Genomic DNA, 16586 nt, shown 5'->3' with positions numbered 1-16586 from the left:
AGTGCCAGATAGGTTTGGGAAAAGGAAAGCAGTGGAGAGAGACAAGGAAATTTAAAGAAGTGATCACCACGGTCAATAGATTCCCTCCATAGTTCTTCAGACATAAGTAAAGAAGTTATATTTTGAACTTCTTTTCAGCAATTAGATTTTTCTTTCATTGTGTACTGGGCCACAAGGATGTCAGCTTGAATCACAAAAGCTGAAAAATGCCTTCAGAGCAAATTTCATACATTATGACGGTGAGAGAGATGATGCCAATGGAAAGATTCTAAGTTACTACACAAACATAAAGGATAATGACCATTCATTCATCAATCAAGTACTTATTAAACATCTACTATGTCTACAGCTCTATGCTTGGCCCAAGGGAAAACCAAGATTCAGTATGCTGAAAAGAACAGTCTACTTGTAAAGACACACTCAGTTAATGTACTGACATATAAAACACCTACAAATATCCCCTATAGATTTTGTCTCTACTTCTGATGCTACTGCTGCAATTAGGTCCATCCCTTTGCCATCAAAACTACAAGTTTGCCATAACCCAGCACAGTTTTACCTGAAGAATCTCTGTGAGATCAGAGTTCTGGGCATCCTGAGTTAGAATTATGAAGTACTTTCCCCTTTGAATGATGTTGTTCAGTATGATTCTGAAATGCTGTACTTCTTAATAATGTATAGTAGGAAGTCAACATTTGAGAACTGACTGTGACAAATATCTGACTTATAAATAAGGTTTGGGCCCACATTTTGTAAACTAGACACATGGCTCCACTTATAAAATCTACAGAAGGAGTGGGACACTAAGTAGCTAAATGTGGGGACACATACCTAATCTTTCATTGGCCACAGCTGATTGGATTAATTACCCTAGGTATTTCAATATATATGGTGGTCAGGGACCTATGTACCTAAGGCAAAAAGAGGATTTGGGTCCGAGCCCTTTTAAAAATGTTGATTTTGGTAAAAGTAGAAATATCATATAATCCAGTAATTTCACTATTGTGTATTTACCCAAAGAAAACAAAAACACTGATTCAAAAAGATATGTGCACCTGTATGTTTGTTGCAGCATTATTTACAATAGCCAAGATATGGAAGAAACCCAAGTGTCCATTGATAGACAAATGGATAAGGGAAATGTGGTATATACATAGATACAGTCAATGAAATATTATGCAGCCACAAAACAGGATGACATTTTTCCATTTGAAACAATAGATGGACCTAGAGGGTATTATGTTAAGTGAAATAAGTCAGACTGAGGAAGATGAACACCATGTGATTCCACTCATAAGTGGAGTTTAAAAAAAAAAAAAGAATAAACAAACAGAAAGCAGAATCAGATTTATAAATACAGAGAACAAACTGATGGCTGTAGAGGGGAGGGGAGCAGGAGGGGGAGTGAGCAAAATAGATGAAGGGGAGAGGAATATATAGGCTTCCAGCTATGAAATGAATAAATGAAGAAGTCATGGGAATAAAAAGCACTGCATAATGAATATGGTCGATGATATTGTAAAGCGAGGTAATGGGACAGACGGTAGCTACACTTATGGTGAACGTAGCATCATGTATAAACTCATTAAATCACTAAGTTATATACCTGAAGCTAATGTAACATTGTGTGTCAACTATACTCAAATAATAAATAAATAAACAAATAAATAAATAAAACTAATTTGGGGAACCTGAAAGTTTGTCGATGAGTAATCAGTGAAAACTGAAGCAGAAAAGTCAGATTATATACATCAGGTATTTTCAAAGTGTGGTCCCTAGACCGGGAGTATCAGCATGGCCTAGAAACTTGCTAGTGCTCCCGCCGACCTACTAAATCAGAGAGCCTGTGAGGAGGGCTCCGCAGTCTGAGTTTCACAAGCTTTTCAGGTAATTGTGATGCCACTGAAGTATGAGAACAAATCTTATAAAAGTAGCCAAAGGGTGGCTGTAGGAGCAGCCCAGAAGCTAAAGGAAGTTAGTGGGTGAAGGAAATTTGTAGGTAGAGAAGAATGGATCGGATGACAGAAGAGAACTGGGGAGAAACCTTGATCTCCACAGACCTCTCGGTCCCAGTTATGGCTATGCAACAATTGTCATGCTTGTTTTAGGGATTCAGAATGGATCTTGGGTTTCTTAGGACCAATTTGGCCTGTTTTGAGTCCTGGGTGGTAAGTAGAGATGCTCTGTATGAGGGACTCTAAGGCCAAGGACATCCTAATGAGAGCCGAAGTGTACTTCACATGAGAGCATGAGCAGTCTTCTAATTTCATTGAAACTGTGGACAAGTGCAGTGTTCTATAGGAATGGCAGTTTCAGCCCTAAAACCAGGTTGGACACTTGACATGTTTTCTGTAATCCTTAATACAGCCCAGTGAGGTGGATCTATAATAGGATCTGTATTCGTTTGCTGGGGTTCCCATAACCAAGTACCACAAACGGGGTGGTTTAACCAACAGAAATGTATTGTCTCACAGTTGTGGAGGCTAGAAGTCTGGAACCCAGATGCCGGCAAAGTTGGTTCCTTATTAGCGCTGTGAGAAAAGGATCTGTTCCTTTCATCCTTCTGTCCTTGCCTTGTAGGGTGTCCCCGTGGTGTTTTCTCTCTATGTGTGTCCCTGTCGAAACGTCCCCATTCTGCAAGGACATCAGTCATATTGGCGTCCACTCATCCTAATGATCTCATTTTAACTTGATTACATTTGTTAAGACCCTATTTCCAAATAAGGCCACATTTGGAGGTATTGTGAGTTAGGACTTCAGCATATGAATTTGGGGGGTACATAAGTGAACCCTATTTTTAAGATGAGGGGTTATATGACTCCCTCAAGGAAGTAGTTTGGTTGCGTAATGGCATGCAAATCCAGAGCTCTCCACAAGATTCTGCTGACTCCTGTGCTTTTTAAATTTCCTTTCTAGGGCTCATCAAGTGGTCTGGATTTGCCATAAGCCAATCCATTTACCAGAAAAAGTGGGGTGGGGGCGGGCAATGATGTAGAACACCTAACATCTATACTCGGTAAAACAGATGTTTCCCATCTGAAACTACTTGAAGGATTTAACACCCATGATTTTTGTCCTGTAGAATAGTGCCATATATTCCTTGGAGGGGGATCAGATGAATTCAGCTGACGCGATAGGACTCTTAATTCTTTTCTATTGTGTTAAGCAGATGGCATCAAACAACAAATTGAGAATATGATGCATGCCAGTGTTACCACAAGCCAGCATCCTTTTGAAGAAAAGGAAATGTGGAACACGATCGAAAGAAATCACATAAAGCTGAACAGAGAAGGAAAGAGCTGTTTCTAGTAATCTGGAACCAGAGTACCTTTGGCCTTTCTGTTCTTCTCAATATTCGCAGTTGAGAGAAGAGTGGTCTGATTTATGATACCATACTAAATGTCCCTTTGTTAGAAAACAAGAGAAAAGAAATACCGTAAATTCTGAGCCTAAATTTTAGAGCTAGATATTAACTTCAAATTAGATTCTGCATCTTTGGGGTTATTTTACAAGAAAAAAGAAAAGAAAGAAAAGGGGAAAAAAACATAAATCCTTATTTAGAAAATCATATTGGATCCATTTTAATAATGAGTTCCTTATTACTGTGGAGGTATCTTTCACTAGCAAGAACCTCTATGTTTATAGAAGAGTCCGTTTCTCAGAGCTTCCTATGGGACATGATGCCGCCTCTCATCAAAGCCTTTCTGTCCAGGCTTCCTGTGTCATTGCATGAGACTGCCTCTTGGCTTACCTTTCTGTCTTCTCTTTTTTATGCCTTTTGGAGGTTTTTCTTCTTTTGGCTCCTAAACCGTATGCGCCTTCCAGATTTTCTTAGCTTGACCATAAGCTCCTTAAGGCTAGGAATCTATCTTCAGTTTCCTTAGCAATATACTTAAGTGTCTTCAGCACAAGCATCTTTGGACAGAATGCATTAAACTTGCCCATAATTAAGGAAAGGTGCAGGCTCTCTGCAACATCGAGGGTGGACTGTGACTATTTTGTACTGTTATGCTGGCCTAGATTCTTTGAGTTTTACATCCAGGTATATGAATCATTACAAATCCTTTCCTTCATATTGTCTAAGATAGGGTGCAGTTGATTCAGTATTTGGCAGGGGAAGATTTACCCTCCGGAAGCTGGACCTTCCAGAATGTTGGTGGGAGATCCCAACCGAATCAACTTGGAGGGTGAGGCATAATTGGAGGAATGTGAGCTCAGAGAGTAAATTAAAATTTGGCTTGTACAACAGATATAAAAACCCATAAATCATAAATACTTTGGAAATACGGTAGAAGAGCAGAAAGGGACTTTCCATAAAATGAAATGTTGACCTATGCACCATACTATGGAAAGGGATTTTGCTTTTCTATCTTCTTCCTTTTCCTACTCCCTTTCCTCCCTAGTCCCACTTGATTGACAAAGAAAGATTTAGACTAGAATGCAGGAAAGTTTATATAACAACAGGGATTCTTGCCCAGATGCATCTACAGTCCAACCATACAGGCAACTCGACCCAACCACATTTAAATAAGGGCTGTTCTTCAAGAGCGCATTCTCACATAGCAGTCACTGGGCTTTCTCATTCTGGTTACTTATGTGCCTTGGCCCAGGAGTTTTTCCGTGCAGTTACACTCTGCTTCAGGATCCCCTGCCTTTGGCATTGCTGCCGGGGAGCTCAGTATCTCTGCAAACGAGCTGTGTTCCAAAGTTTGCAGTAACAGCTCTGAGAATTTTCCAGGGCGAATTTTATAGCAAAGCAATGAGGCATACTTAAACACCTTATTTGAGAAATGAGTGCCCATTTTCATAGAGTCAGTGTGAATTCTGGGCTTTCACTAATTTGTCAATAACAAAGAAATGGGTTCCTAAACATGCAACTGTAGAAAAATACAAGAACTCTGCTAATTTCTTTGCTAAAGAAAAACATATCTAAAATAATTATTCTCAGGGTCAAGTTTCAAGTCAAAATTTCATTATACCCAGTTTTATAAGAACACTCTTTTTTTTTTTTTTTTTTTTTTTGCTTATTCTACTCCATCTTCAGGATAAACCAGATTGCGTGCATATGCATTGCATAACATTAAAAAAATGTACAATTAGAAGAAAGTCTGAGAGAGGATGCCAAAAATCTGCCAGATCTGTCATTTAGGTTTCCCTGCCCCTTTCTAAGACCCTTCTGCCGCCAGAGTGCTCCTGGCTAGAGCAAATTCAGGTCCCACCTTCAGCCCTCACACTCTGCATCTTCAACCCCTACTTCTTGACTTGTTAGTCTTTCTAGAATGTCATCTACATGCCTTTCCATGTGATTTGCTTCCACTGTTACTCACCTTTTTAATCTCTGGAGGGGGGGGAGGCGGGGAGATTAGACCTGGGTTCTTGAAGCTTGTTTTCTGAAGGTGCGGACCCACCATGCATCTGACAAAATGAGAGGCCAAGCCGCCTTCATTTGATCTGTCTGCTCTTCTGCTATAGTTGTAAATGGTGATAATGATGATGATGATGATGTATCTACTCCTAAGGTTGCTGGGGGGATGACGCATCCATAAAGCCACCAGGGTAGGCTGCTGCAATAGTCAGTGCTCGATAATTGATAGCTATGATTCTCATGATTATTAGGAATTGTTATGATTCAAACCTTCCTTTTCTTTACAGCACATATAACACTATTAAATATAAATCTTAATTTGGTTCTCCCACTTCTGCACCCCACTCCCTATGGCGTGTCTCTCGTATCAGATGCAAGCGTCGGCAGCGTGTTCACATCTCAAGGCTGTCCGCGGGGTTTGCTGCTGAGCAGCCAGAACCTTGCTGAACTGGAGAGTGAAACCACACCCGAGCTGTGGAGTCGATCAGAGAGCTGGATAATGAAAATATTTCTCTTAGGGCTAGGTTTGGCAAAACCCTCTGTTTAAATTAAAAACACCATGAAGTTTGGGCCTTATAAACTGACAGTGTTCTTTGAAATAAGGAGACGTTAACAGCACAAAGAATGTGCCAGAGTTAGGATATGCACATGACTGAAATTATTTCAAGTCAGCTTTTTTTCAGCTTTCTTTTTTTTCTTTTTCAAGATGAAAACAGAAAAAAGCCCTGAAAACCACCCCAAGCCTCGGGGGAAGTGCCCTTTCCCAGGACCCCATATTTCTCCTCATATTTCTGGTCCTGGCACTTCCTCAGTCAGCACATCTCAAGCCAGATGTGCCAAACCACTCAGCGCTTTCAAGCCCGGCGTTTTCCTGTCCCATCTCAGTTTCCTGGAGATAGAGCGCTTGCTAGTACCAGGACTGATGATCACATTTGTTTGTTTCTTTCTGACTTTATTAATTTCCGAACCCACTAAACCATCCCCGAAGGGTCACGAGTCAGGACGTAACTCTGCAGCAAGAGCAAGTTCAGAGAAACACCTGCAGTGGATCTCATTCCTGCAATCGCCTATCGCCACCAGACGCCTCCCAGCCCCTCACAGAGGCGACCTGAGAGCCCAGGAGTGTTCCCCAGGGAGGGAGGAGCGGTCGAGCCTGAGGCTCTCCCGGGCACTGGCCTTCTTCCTCTTTCGAGTCTGTGGTCCCGGTGCACAGGGAGCGGCAAGATGCGGAGAGCCGCATCCTCCTAGTGCCTTGGTAGCTTTCCTAGGCCTTGGCTGGGTGGACAGGGCACTTGAGTACCGAGTCTATATGGCAACTAAACAGCATCTGCAACTCTCTAACAGCTGTTTGGGCCTCTTCCTGCTACCTGCTAGCAACACATCCTTTCGAAGCAGGGGCGAGAAGAGAGCGCAGAGAAACAAGTTTCCAACTCGAGAGATGACGTGGCATCTAAAACACAAAACAAGCGAAAAAGTAAAAGCAGAACCAGACCTATCACTACAGACAACAGACTGGTGATTGCAGAGGGGAGGGGAGTGGGGGGTGGACAAAATGGGTGAAGGGGAGTAGGAAGTGCAGGCTTCCAGTTACGGAATGGCTAGGGCACCCGGGCGGAAGGCGCAGTGTAAGGTGTACAGCCAATGGCGTTGTAATGGCGTCTGCATGGTGGCCGATGGGAGCCACACTTGTGGAGACGTTGAATCACTGTGTTGTACCCTTGAAACTAGTGTCACATCGTGTGCAACCCACACATCGTGTGCAACCCACTGTGTTGTACCCTTGAAACTAGTGTCACATCGTGTGCAACCCACACATCGTGTGCAACCCACTGTGTTGTACCCTTGAAACTAGTGTCACATCGTGTGCAACCCACCCTTGAAACTAGTGTCACATCGTGTGCAACCCACCCTTGAAACTAGTGTCACATCGTGTGCAACCCACACATCGTGTGCAACCCACACACATCAATTAAAAAAGAAAGATGGTGGTAGTAGCATCTGTGATGAAACTCTACTGTTCAGGGGTCTTAGGAATAAGGCTAAACGTCCAATCAGACCCGGCCTCATCTTAAACCTACACTATCGTGAAGCCCAATAGTTTACTGAGATCAAACACAAATCCTTTGCTTGCCAAGTTTCTGAGGGGTAAAGCAGCTATGTTTATTTATTTATTTATTTATTTATTAAAGATTTTATTTATTTATTTATTTGAGAGAGAGAGTGAGAGAGCACAAGAGGGGGGAGCGGGAGAGGGAGGAGCAGACTCCCCGCCAAGCAGGGAGCCCGATGCGGGACTCGATCCCGGGACTCCAGGATCATGACCTGAGCCGAAGGCAGTCGCTTAACCAACTGAGCCACCCAGGCGCCCCGCTATGTTTATTTATTTAATCAACAAAGGTTTATTAGGCAGAAGCTCTGCCAGGCAAGGATATAGAAAGCAACAGAGGTAATAAGCCACTGTCTCTGCCTGAAAAAGAAATTCGGGTAAACCGATCACAGCAATCCAATAGCATGGAGGGCATGCGAAGTGCCGAAGAAAGCGCTGATGTATAGAGATGAACTTTGCAGAGAAGTCAGGAGTCAAGGAAGACCCTATCCAAAGTCCAACTTTCTCTAAACTGACATGACAAGTCACTGATTTTCTGGGTCCTCAAGGTACACCTAGGTACGTGCTGGGATCCATATTCGCATAAGCCTTGGCTGCTCACATACATTTGGGTCATGCAGTGGCTCTCATAGCTTACCGTGCATTGAAAGCACCTGGAAAGCAATAAAAATAAGATTCCTTAGTCCCCACTCCAAGAATTTCTGATGATGTTGGTTTGAAGCAGAACCTGGGAAACCTGGTTAATTTTTATTAACAAGCTTTTCAGTTGATTCTGCTGAAAGTGGTTCTCAGGCTGCACTTTGAGTAACGCTGTCAGAGCCCTGAATTTCCCACTTGTTTCCACCAAGGACTAGTCTCCAGCTTCCACCAATTCAATCCCGGTAGCAAGAAAGTAAGTACTTATCTGTTTACTGTAGTTGTTTGCCTCTATGCTTAAACCCAGGGAAAATATACTGGGAATCAGAGGTGTTTGATCTACATACGAATGGGCGTGGACAGAGGAGAGGTTCCCGGCCCCAGCTAAGCCTTCTCTCTCTGTGAGGAGAAAACCCAAACTACAGTCCTCACAGGCCCCAGCCCTCCCTTGGCAGGGCAGTGGAGGGCCTCTGAAGAAAGCGTGCGGAGAAAGGCTCTGTGAGGTGTTTCTGTAATGAAATACTGTCTTGCCCTGAGGCCTGGGGATGTATAAGGCAAACAGATACGTTCTCGGGCTATAGGGAAGCCCTTTGATGAGGAAAGCTACGTTGGATGTTCTCTTATACTTTCACCTGTGAATCTGAACTGAGAAAAGTGCTACTGCAAAAAAAAAAAAAAAAAAAAAAAAGGAATATAGACTTGGCTGGGTCCCCGGCACAGACTGCTTTGTAAGAAGCAAGTCATTCCCAGGGTCTGGCTAGGACAGGGATGATGCAGGCACTTCTGAGCCCAGAGACCAGACAGCTGACAGAGTTTCAAAACGTTTTCCAGCTTTGGGGTAAACACACCATCACAGACACCTGTAGCCATAGGCACTTGCACGCGTACCCTTTTGTGGGCTTCCTTTTCCTCCTCTTCTCTCTCTTCTTCTTACCCCTTCCCCCTCCCCTGACCCACCCTTTTTTAAAAAAAATCTTTCTTCTACTATAGAAAATAAAAAAGCAATTTATTTTAAAAAATAAATCAGAAAGATAAGGTTAAATCCTTTGGAAAATACAACTTGTAGAACTTTTCCAGAATCACGTTGGAAAAAACTTTCCTCTGAACCAGGTCTCCTTCTGAATAATAATAATAATAATGAATAATAATACAGATTTTGATCCATTTTAAGTATGTTACTTGTTCTCCATGATGTGAGCGAACAGAATTTATAGTACAAGTAAGGCAGAAGTAAAAATCCCCATAATGATAGCAACTTTATATTTTAGGAGAGCATTTACCTTTTTGTGGAGGGGAGCCATGGGGGTATTCTGTACCAAATCCAAAGGGTCATTTGTCAAAATACAGAAATTTTAAAAACCTAATGGGATAAAGTCAATCTTTTAAAAGGAAGTTAATCGTTATGTTTGAGGTAGGTGAAACCAAGGTAGGTATGTCAGAGATGACGGTTTCAGAGTAAGAGATGATTTTCAAGAAGAAACACGGTCTTTATTGTTACGGATTGAATTGTGTCCGCCGAAAGATGCTGAGATCCTAACCACCAATACCTGTGAATGTGACCCTTTTTGTAAGTAGATTCTTACAGATGATCAAATTAAGATGAAGTCATTAGGGTAGGCCCTCATCCAGAACTATGGGTGTCCTTATAAAAAGTGGGAGTTTGGGCACAGAGACAGACACACACAGAGGGAGAACACCATGTGACAAAGAAGGCCAAGATTGGAGTGATGCATTACAAGCCAAGGAACGCTGCAGTCAGCCAGCAAATCACCAGAAGCCAAGAAGTGAAGCATGGAAAAGATTTTCCCTCGTTTGGCCCTCAGAGGGAACCAAACTGTCTACACCTCGATTTGAAATTCTACCCTCTAGCGCTATGAGACAATAAATTTCTGTTGTACAAGCCAGCCAGTGTAGGTCACTGTTACAGCAACTCTAGGAAATGAGATTTCTAGGTAAATACATTTACCTAGACACAGACTCTTCCTTCTCAAGGCCCAGGATTGCTGACTGACCAACCTGAGTGGGTAGAGCTATACCAGAACATGGGGGAAAAGAGACAGGTGCACACTGGTGTGTGAGGAGCCTTGGGGAGGGGCCCGGGGTACCACAAAGCTGTTAGGCTCCATGTCTTTGCTCTAGGGCCTCCCCAACCTTGACTCCGGCTTACTGGACTTGGACCAGTTACTGTTTTGTACTGAGGCCGCTCTTCTCTGAGGGCAATCGGATCCTTGATTAGCCTGCTGGGACTAGGATTTTAACATCACCTTTCTCTGCTCATCTTCCATAAGGAGCCTCACAGCATATATGGGCAAGTTCCTGGGTTGAGAAGCAGATTTTTACTTTTGGGTTCTAATTTTAGCTCTGTGACATTAGCAGGTCACTTCATATCTCTAAATAAGTTTTCCATTTGTGAAATGGGTACAGGAATACAAGCTTTATCACAGTATTCCTATAATAACATAAAAGGTTTTAGTACACTGTCCAGCATTTTCCCAAGTGTGTGTGTTTCTATAGTCTCATAAGAGGGTGTGTGTGTGTGTTTGTGTGAGCCAAGAGAATCGTTGCTCCTGGAAATAAAATATAACAGGAAAGTTACAGATTCTCAGAGGACAGCCACTTAACATTTGCATTAAAAATAGTAACAAATAAATGTCAAGCTAAATCCGAAAGGTCTTACTAATAGATAGTCCCTAAGGAAAAGGGTACACACACACACACACACACACACGGAGAAATTAGAAGAAAATGTAATGGGCAAACAAAGATCTAAATTCCTGCTTAGGGATGATAAATGTTTCCCCAGGCAGTTTCTACATCCCAAGAGAGGCTGGTATCTGGAAAAATACATTGCTGATGTAATGAGAACCTTGCCCAGAGGAAGCACCTTCTGCTGAGGGAGATAGGGGCCTCTGGACGCAGCCGGGATTCTCGGCTGTGAGGCTCCGGCCTGTCTTTCTCATCGCCCCAGTCTTCCAGTTATGAACTGAAGATCCTGCTTCTCTCTCTACAATGCTATGTTGGAATACTTGCAAGTGAAGTCAGGTTTGTGAAATTATATTAGAAGCTAAGAAAACGAAAGAACTAAAACGCAACACTGGATTCTATGGGTTAATTTACCTTTCTCTTCTAAACCACGAGGACACTCGTGGCGATCACAGATCAGGCATAGCCCAGGCAGCAGGGTTCTTAATCTCCGTCTTGTATAAACCATGTGTGTTTCATCGACTTGCATCCATCTGCCCAAACACTTGCTGAACAGAGTGGCAAGAGATCACCCAGTGTAGAGCTGGAACAAAACCAGGGGTTGATGGGAAAACTTTCCAAAGCAGCAGGCTGTGGGCAGAATTGCACGCCCAGAAAGCTGAGTGTATGTACGGTTTTCCATGTGCGTTTTTGGCTTGGGAAATCTTGGGGATGAGGAAGTCCAATTCTCCAGCGTCCTTGCCCCCTGAGGTTGTACAGACTCATGCAGGCCATGGGCACTTTGGCTTGGTTATTTGGGAATATATTGGTGAAGCTCCAACCGACCTTGATTTAGAGCAATGAAATGTTCAGATTGAGGACAGGCAGGTGATGAACATTTGGTTGATAGGGTCTTGTGAGATAAAAGAGGTTGTCTTCATAATCTCTGGGATGTCAGCATATGGGGAGAGGAAGGTGTACGACATCGTAGCCGAGCAAGGCTTCAGACCCAAGTGCAAATGTTTATTTGGGCATTGGACTCCTTCCCAGGCCCTTAGGCCCTAATATTTGGACTGGTTTCCCCATCCTCCTTTTGGCCCAGGTGCTTGTAAAGGAACTCAGGAGGGGATGGTTTCTTTTCTCTTCCCTAGGCCAAGCCACATCCAAACACAAGATTTCACATACAAGGTTGATCTCATGTACTAAACAAAAGTCAAGCCCAAGACCTAAGCTGTTCTTAGGTCACAAATAAACATCCTGTTAAATATGGATCTTCACTAACAATTTCCATCTGGCAACGCTCCCGGCCACGTGTCTGACCACGGGTCAGAGGTGAATGGAAGGCAGCGGTTCACCCAAGGGCCCGTAATTAAAGATAGAAGACATGGCTCACTGGTGGCCGGAGGGCTCCTTGGGCATTTGCCAATCTCTCCCTTAGGCAAAAATGAGAGTGGGAGTTGGTTCGATGGTATGTTGAAGCATTCCAGACATGAATCTAAGTATTGTCTCAGAGGACCTCCGCACGTAGGCCCAGTGAGAAAATGTAAAATCAGCCGGCAAGGCGGAGCAGACCCAAGGAGTGCAGGAGAGTTTGGGTGCTGAGGGTGCGCCGGAGGATGTTTCCACTGCTGGCAGTTGAATGGATATTTGGCCAGCAAGTGTCTGTGAGCATTGCCACCATGGTGATTCACGTATCTGTGGCCAGACCAGAAGGTGGGGGTGGGGGTGGACGGCTTCACCGATGAATGAGCTCCCCTGAAGTCCCTGAATTCCTGTGGCTGGTCACTTCCAGTGTTTCCATTCCTGGGTTAGGACTTGGACCAAGACAGAAAAGGGCTCTCTTGAGGTCATGTTGTCAGCACCACAGATCTCACCAACTGTACTCTTCCATTTCTTTCCTCTTCAAATGCATCAGAACCTTCCTCTGCTGTTTACAGAGAATTAGACCTTCCTTCCATGTGGAAAACACTTGTTACAAACTGTATGCACGTAGGAAAGGCAGCCATTAAGTCTAGGTGGACAGGACAGGATTTTATGAGAACACGTCAGTTCTCCTTGGCATATGTCACCATTTCCCAATCCCCCTCCATGCAGAAATTCTGTTTTATTCTTGCAATCCAGTTTCTAGTCAAAACCATCCAAAACGAAGTGAGACCATTCGTCCTATTTCCCTCCTCATAAGGGAAAGGGCACCTATTTTCTGCCTTCTACTCTCGCCTTTTCCTAATTGTCTTCTAGGCACTCCCAGTGAGGATCAATCACCTCTCTCTCTCTGTTTCTTCACTTCTAATTTGACTTCCAAGCCTCACCCTCTATCACATCTTACCAGCTCTTCCCAAATTCCATCTGCTTCCCCTATAAAACCCAATTAATATACCTCTCAATCCGGAGCTTGGAAAATCAAGCCTCAGTCGTCACAAAGATTAACATTTCTGCAGACAAATTTAGTGGCCATATTTTTAAAATGATATTCTGGAGAATAACAGCGACAACAAAACATGTTTCTCATTGCTGCTAAAATCACAGCCTCTGGCAATAGCTAAGGATACAGCTGGAATGGGGTCATGATAATCATAATTGTTACCATTTGTTGAGCTATCACTAAGTGCCAGGAATAATTCTGAGTACCTGATTAAAAATATCTCAGGTTTATAGCAGCAATGTCCACAATAGCCAAAATATGGAAAGAGCCTAGATGTCCATCAACAGATGAATGGATAAAGAAGATGTGGCATGTGTATACACACACACACACACACACACACACGATGGAATTATTACTCAGCAATCAAAAAGAATGAAATCTTGCCATTTGCGACAACGTGGATAGAACTAGAGGGTATTATGCTATGCTGACTTATTTCTAAGGCAGTCGGAGAGAGACAAATACCATATTATTTCACTCATATGTGGAATTTAAGAAACAAAACAGATGAACATAGGGGAAGGGAAGGAAAAATAAGATAAAAAGAGAGAGGGAGACAAACCATAAGAGATGCTGAACTCTAGGAAACAAAATGAGGGTTGGGGAGTGGAGGTGGGGTGATGGGGTAACTGGGTGATGGACACTAAGGAGGGCATTTGATATAATGAATACTGGTGTTATATGCAACTGATGAATCACTAAATTCTACCCCTGAAACTAGTAATATATTATATGTTAACTAAATTGAATTTAAATAAAAAATTAAAAAAAAATAAAAAACTAAAGGAATTAGAATGGCAAAAAAAAAATTTCATGTAATCTCACAACTAAATGCAGAAGTCACAATTATTATCCTTATTTTCAGATAAGGAAAATATGCTTTTTTCTGATTCCTCAAATTTGAAAATGGTAGAGTAATTTAAAACCTAGATGACAGGAATTTAAAAGGAAAGAAAATTAAAGAAAAAAGAAAACCTTTGCTCATAGTGAAAATGCCCGTTTCTGATTTGGGGTTATATGACCAGAAATATTTGATTCTCTAGTTTGGCAGCAATAATCTATAAGATGCTACTTAGTAGAATGTGGAAGAATGGCAGATGTTTACAGATGTCCTTTTACTGGCATGAAGGGTTCTTACTAGGAGACCCCAGGACTGTGAGGAATAGTGTTTCACCCAAAGCTGAACACAGCTTCCCTCTGGTTGTCCGCACTCAGATCTTTCTGGGGAAAAGAACACCTTCATAGAGCTGGAAAACGTCCCTTGACATTTTGTATACAGGTTTCCTGTCTCAGATTAGCTGTGACTACACTGCCCTCTAACTGACCAGAGTAACCAGACAGGAGCTATAAAGACAGATGTCAGAGTGAAGTGACCTTCTCAATTGACAATGCATGTGTAGGAACTCTTTGGCTTTAATACACCTTTAGGATTGTTAACTCCTAAAAGATAAGGATGTCTGTGCCCCTACAGGCCCAGTACCTAGTAAGGTCCAAGTAAAGGTTTATCATATAAATGAATGTCACACACCTAGTTCATGCCAAGTTGGAAAAATTCTGGAATTTTCAGACTGGAGTGTTTAGACTGGAATATTCCACATTTGGTAAGCACTTTTAGAGGAGGTGTTAAGCTGAGGTCTTCAGAGGGTCTGTGAACCCTCTGAAATTACGTGCAAAACTTCATGTCTACATGTGGGAATTTTGGTGAGGGTCTTTAGCATTCATTAAATTCTTAAGAATGTTCTTGAACCAAATTACTGAAGAATTACTGCTTCATGTTTTAAAAAAGCAGTCACACTTCATTATTTTATTTTACTATACAACAATGAAGGACATCATCATAATCCTTAATTTACAGAGGGAGAAAATGTGACATTGGGAAAGATGGGCACAGGTATGATATAAAAAAAAGTGTCCTCAGGGCGCCTGGGTGGCTCAGTCCATTAAACGGCTGCTTTCAGCTCAGGTCATGATCCTAGGGTCCTGGGATCGAGCCCCGCATCGGGCTCCCTGCTTGGCAGGGAGCCTGCTTCTCCCTCTCCTGCTTCCCCTGCTTGTGCTTGTGTGCTCTCTCTCTCTCTCTCTCTCTCTGTGTCAAATAAATAAATAAAGTATTTTAAAAAAAAGTGTTCTCACTGCAGATGTCTGTTCTTGCCACTTGCTGTGTGAGTACCTGTGTGCCTGTGTGCGTGCAGAGAAAGAAATAACAGTGAAATGTAGATTCACATTTGGTTGGACGCTGGCTTTCCTTCTACCCCAAGATTCAAAGGATGGGACCATGTCTTGCCCCCCCAACTATCAGTTTCCATTTCAGGGAACTGCTTGATAGAAGCTGCCTCTGGTTTTTAGCTCAAGCCCTGCCGCAATGCCCAACCCAGCAGAGTAGTGTAAGAACCAGAGAAGAAATGTATCATCATTTACTTTTGAGCTTACCTTTTTTATCTGTATAATGGAGTTATAAATTCCACTTGCTCTGACCCGAATACATTTCTCTCTCTTTCTACAGGCAGCTGAAAACCTAAGTGACTTCTGGATCAATCCTCTTTCCTGGCTGCTTCATACTGCCTGACATCTGGGACTCGTTTCCTCAACTGCAAACTGAGAGCTGCAGGACCAGGTAATTTTGCTTTTAGCTCTAAAGTGCCTTTTCGATGACACTGTTGCGGAAGAAGCGAGTGCGGTGTGGGTAAGCGAAAGCATAAAAGCAAAGGAACATCCGCTTGGTTAGGGTTCCTGGAATAATTTCTTTCCATTATCTCCCTCCACTGGTGTTTGGATTCATCCTTTTCCTTCTCACTGCACCTTGAGTGGTGACACCATTACTCTCTCCCACATCTTCAGGAAATCCTGCAAGTCACACCTAGGCACTTCAAACACTGATGCTGGTGGAGGCAGCCAAGGGCAAAGGGTGCTTCATGTCTCCTGGTTTTCCCCACCCTCCTGCTGGGAGAATGACAGGTCAGGTGGGGGAATTCTAACACTCCTGGGAAGTGGTTTTCCCACCAACAAAAGGCAAATCAGAACTGCGCTGACAAGTTCCCCCGGGGCACTGCAGAGGGTTGGCCTGATGACCTGTGTAGGTCTTTCAACTCTCAGAATGGGTGATTCTGCAATTCTTCTTCATGACTAGATCACCCAGGGATTAACACATTCTCCCTCAGCAAGTATAAATGAAGGTTTGGAAGACAGAGTCTGACTCATGAGAAGTAAGGGGGGTTATGGTCCAAGTCTGAGTGAGTGGACCTTATGTTCTGTGTTTGGGGATCAGAGCTATGTTGTTGCACGACTCCAGGGGCTGCTCATTCTTTGTCAAAGGCTCCCCTTGGAACACAGTTTTAATACAGTGTCACAGAATCCGTGATCCTTGACACGGA

Source organism: Mirounga angustirostris, unplaced genomic scaffold (genome assembly GCF_029215605.1).
Source record: "Mirounga angustirostris isolate CCGP_5_RB_7025 unplaced genomic scaffold, mMirAng1.0.hap1 SCAF_1, whole genome shotgun sequence".
Lineage (NCBI taxonomy): Eukaryota > Metazoa > Chordata > Mammalia > Carnivora > Phocidae > Mirounga > Mirounga angustirostris.
Note: the sequence above shows the minus strand (reverse complement) of the source record.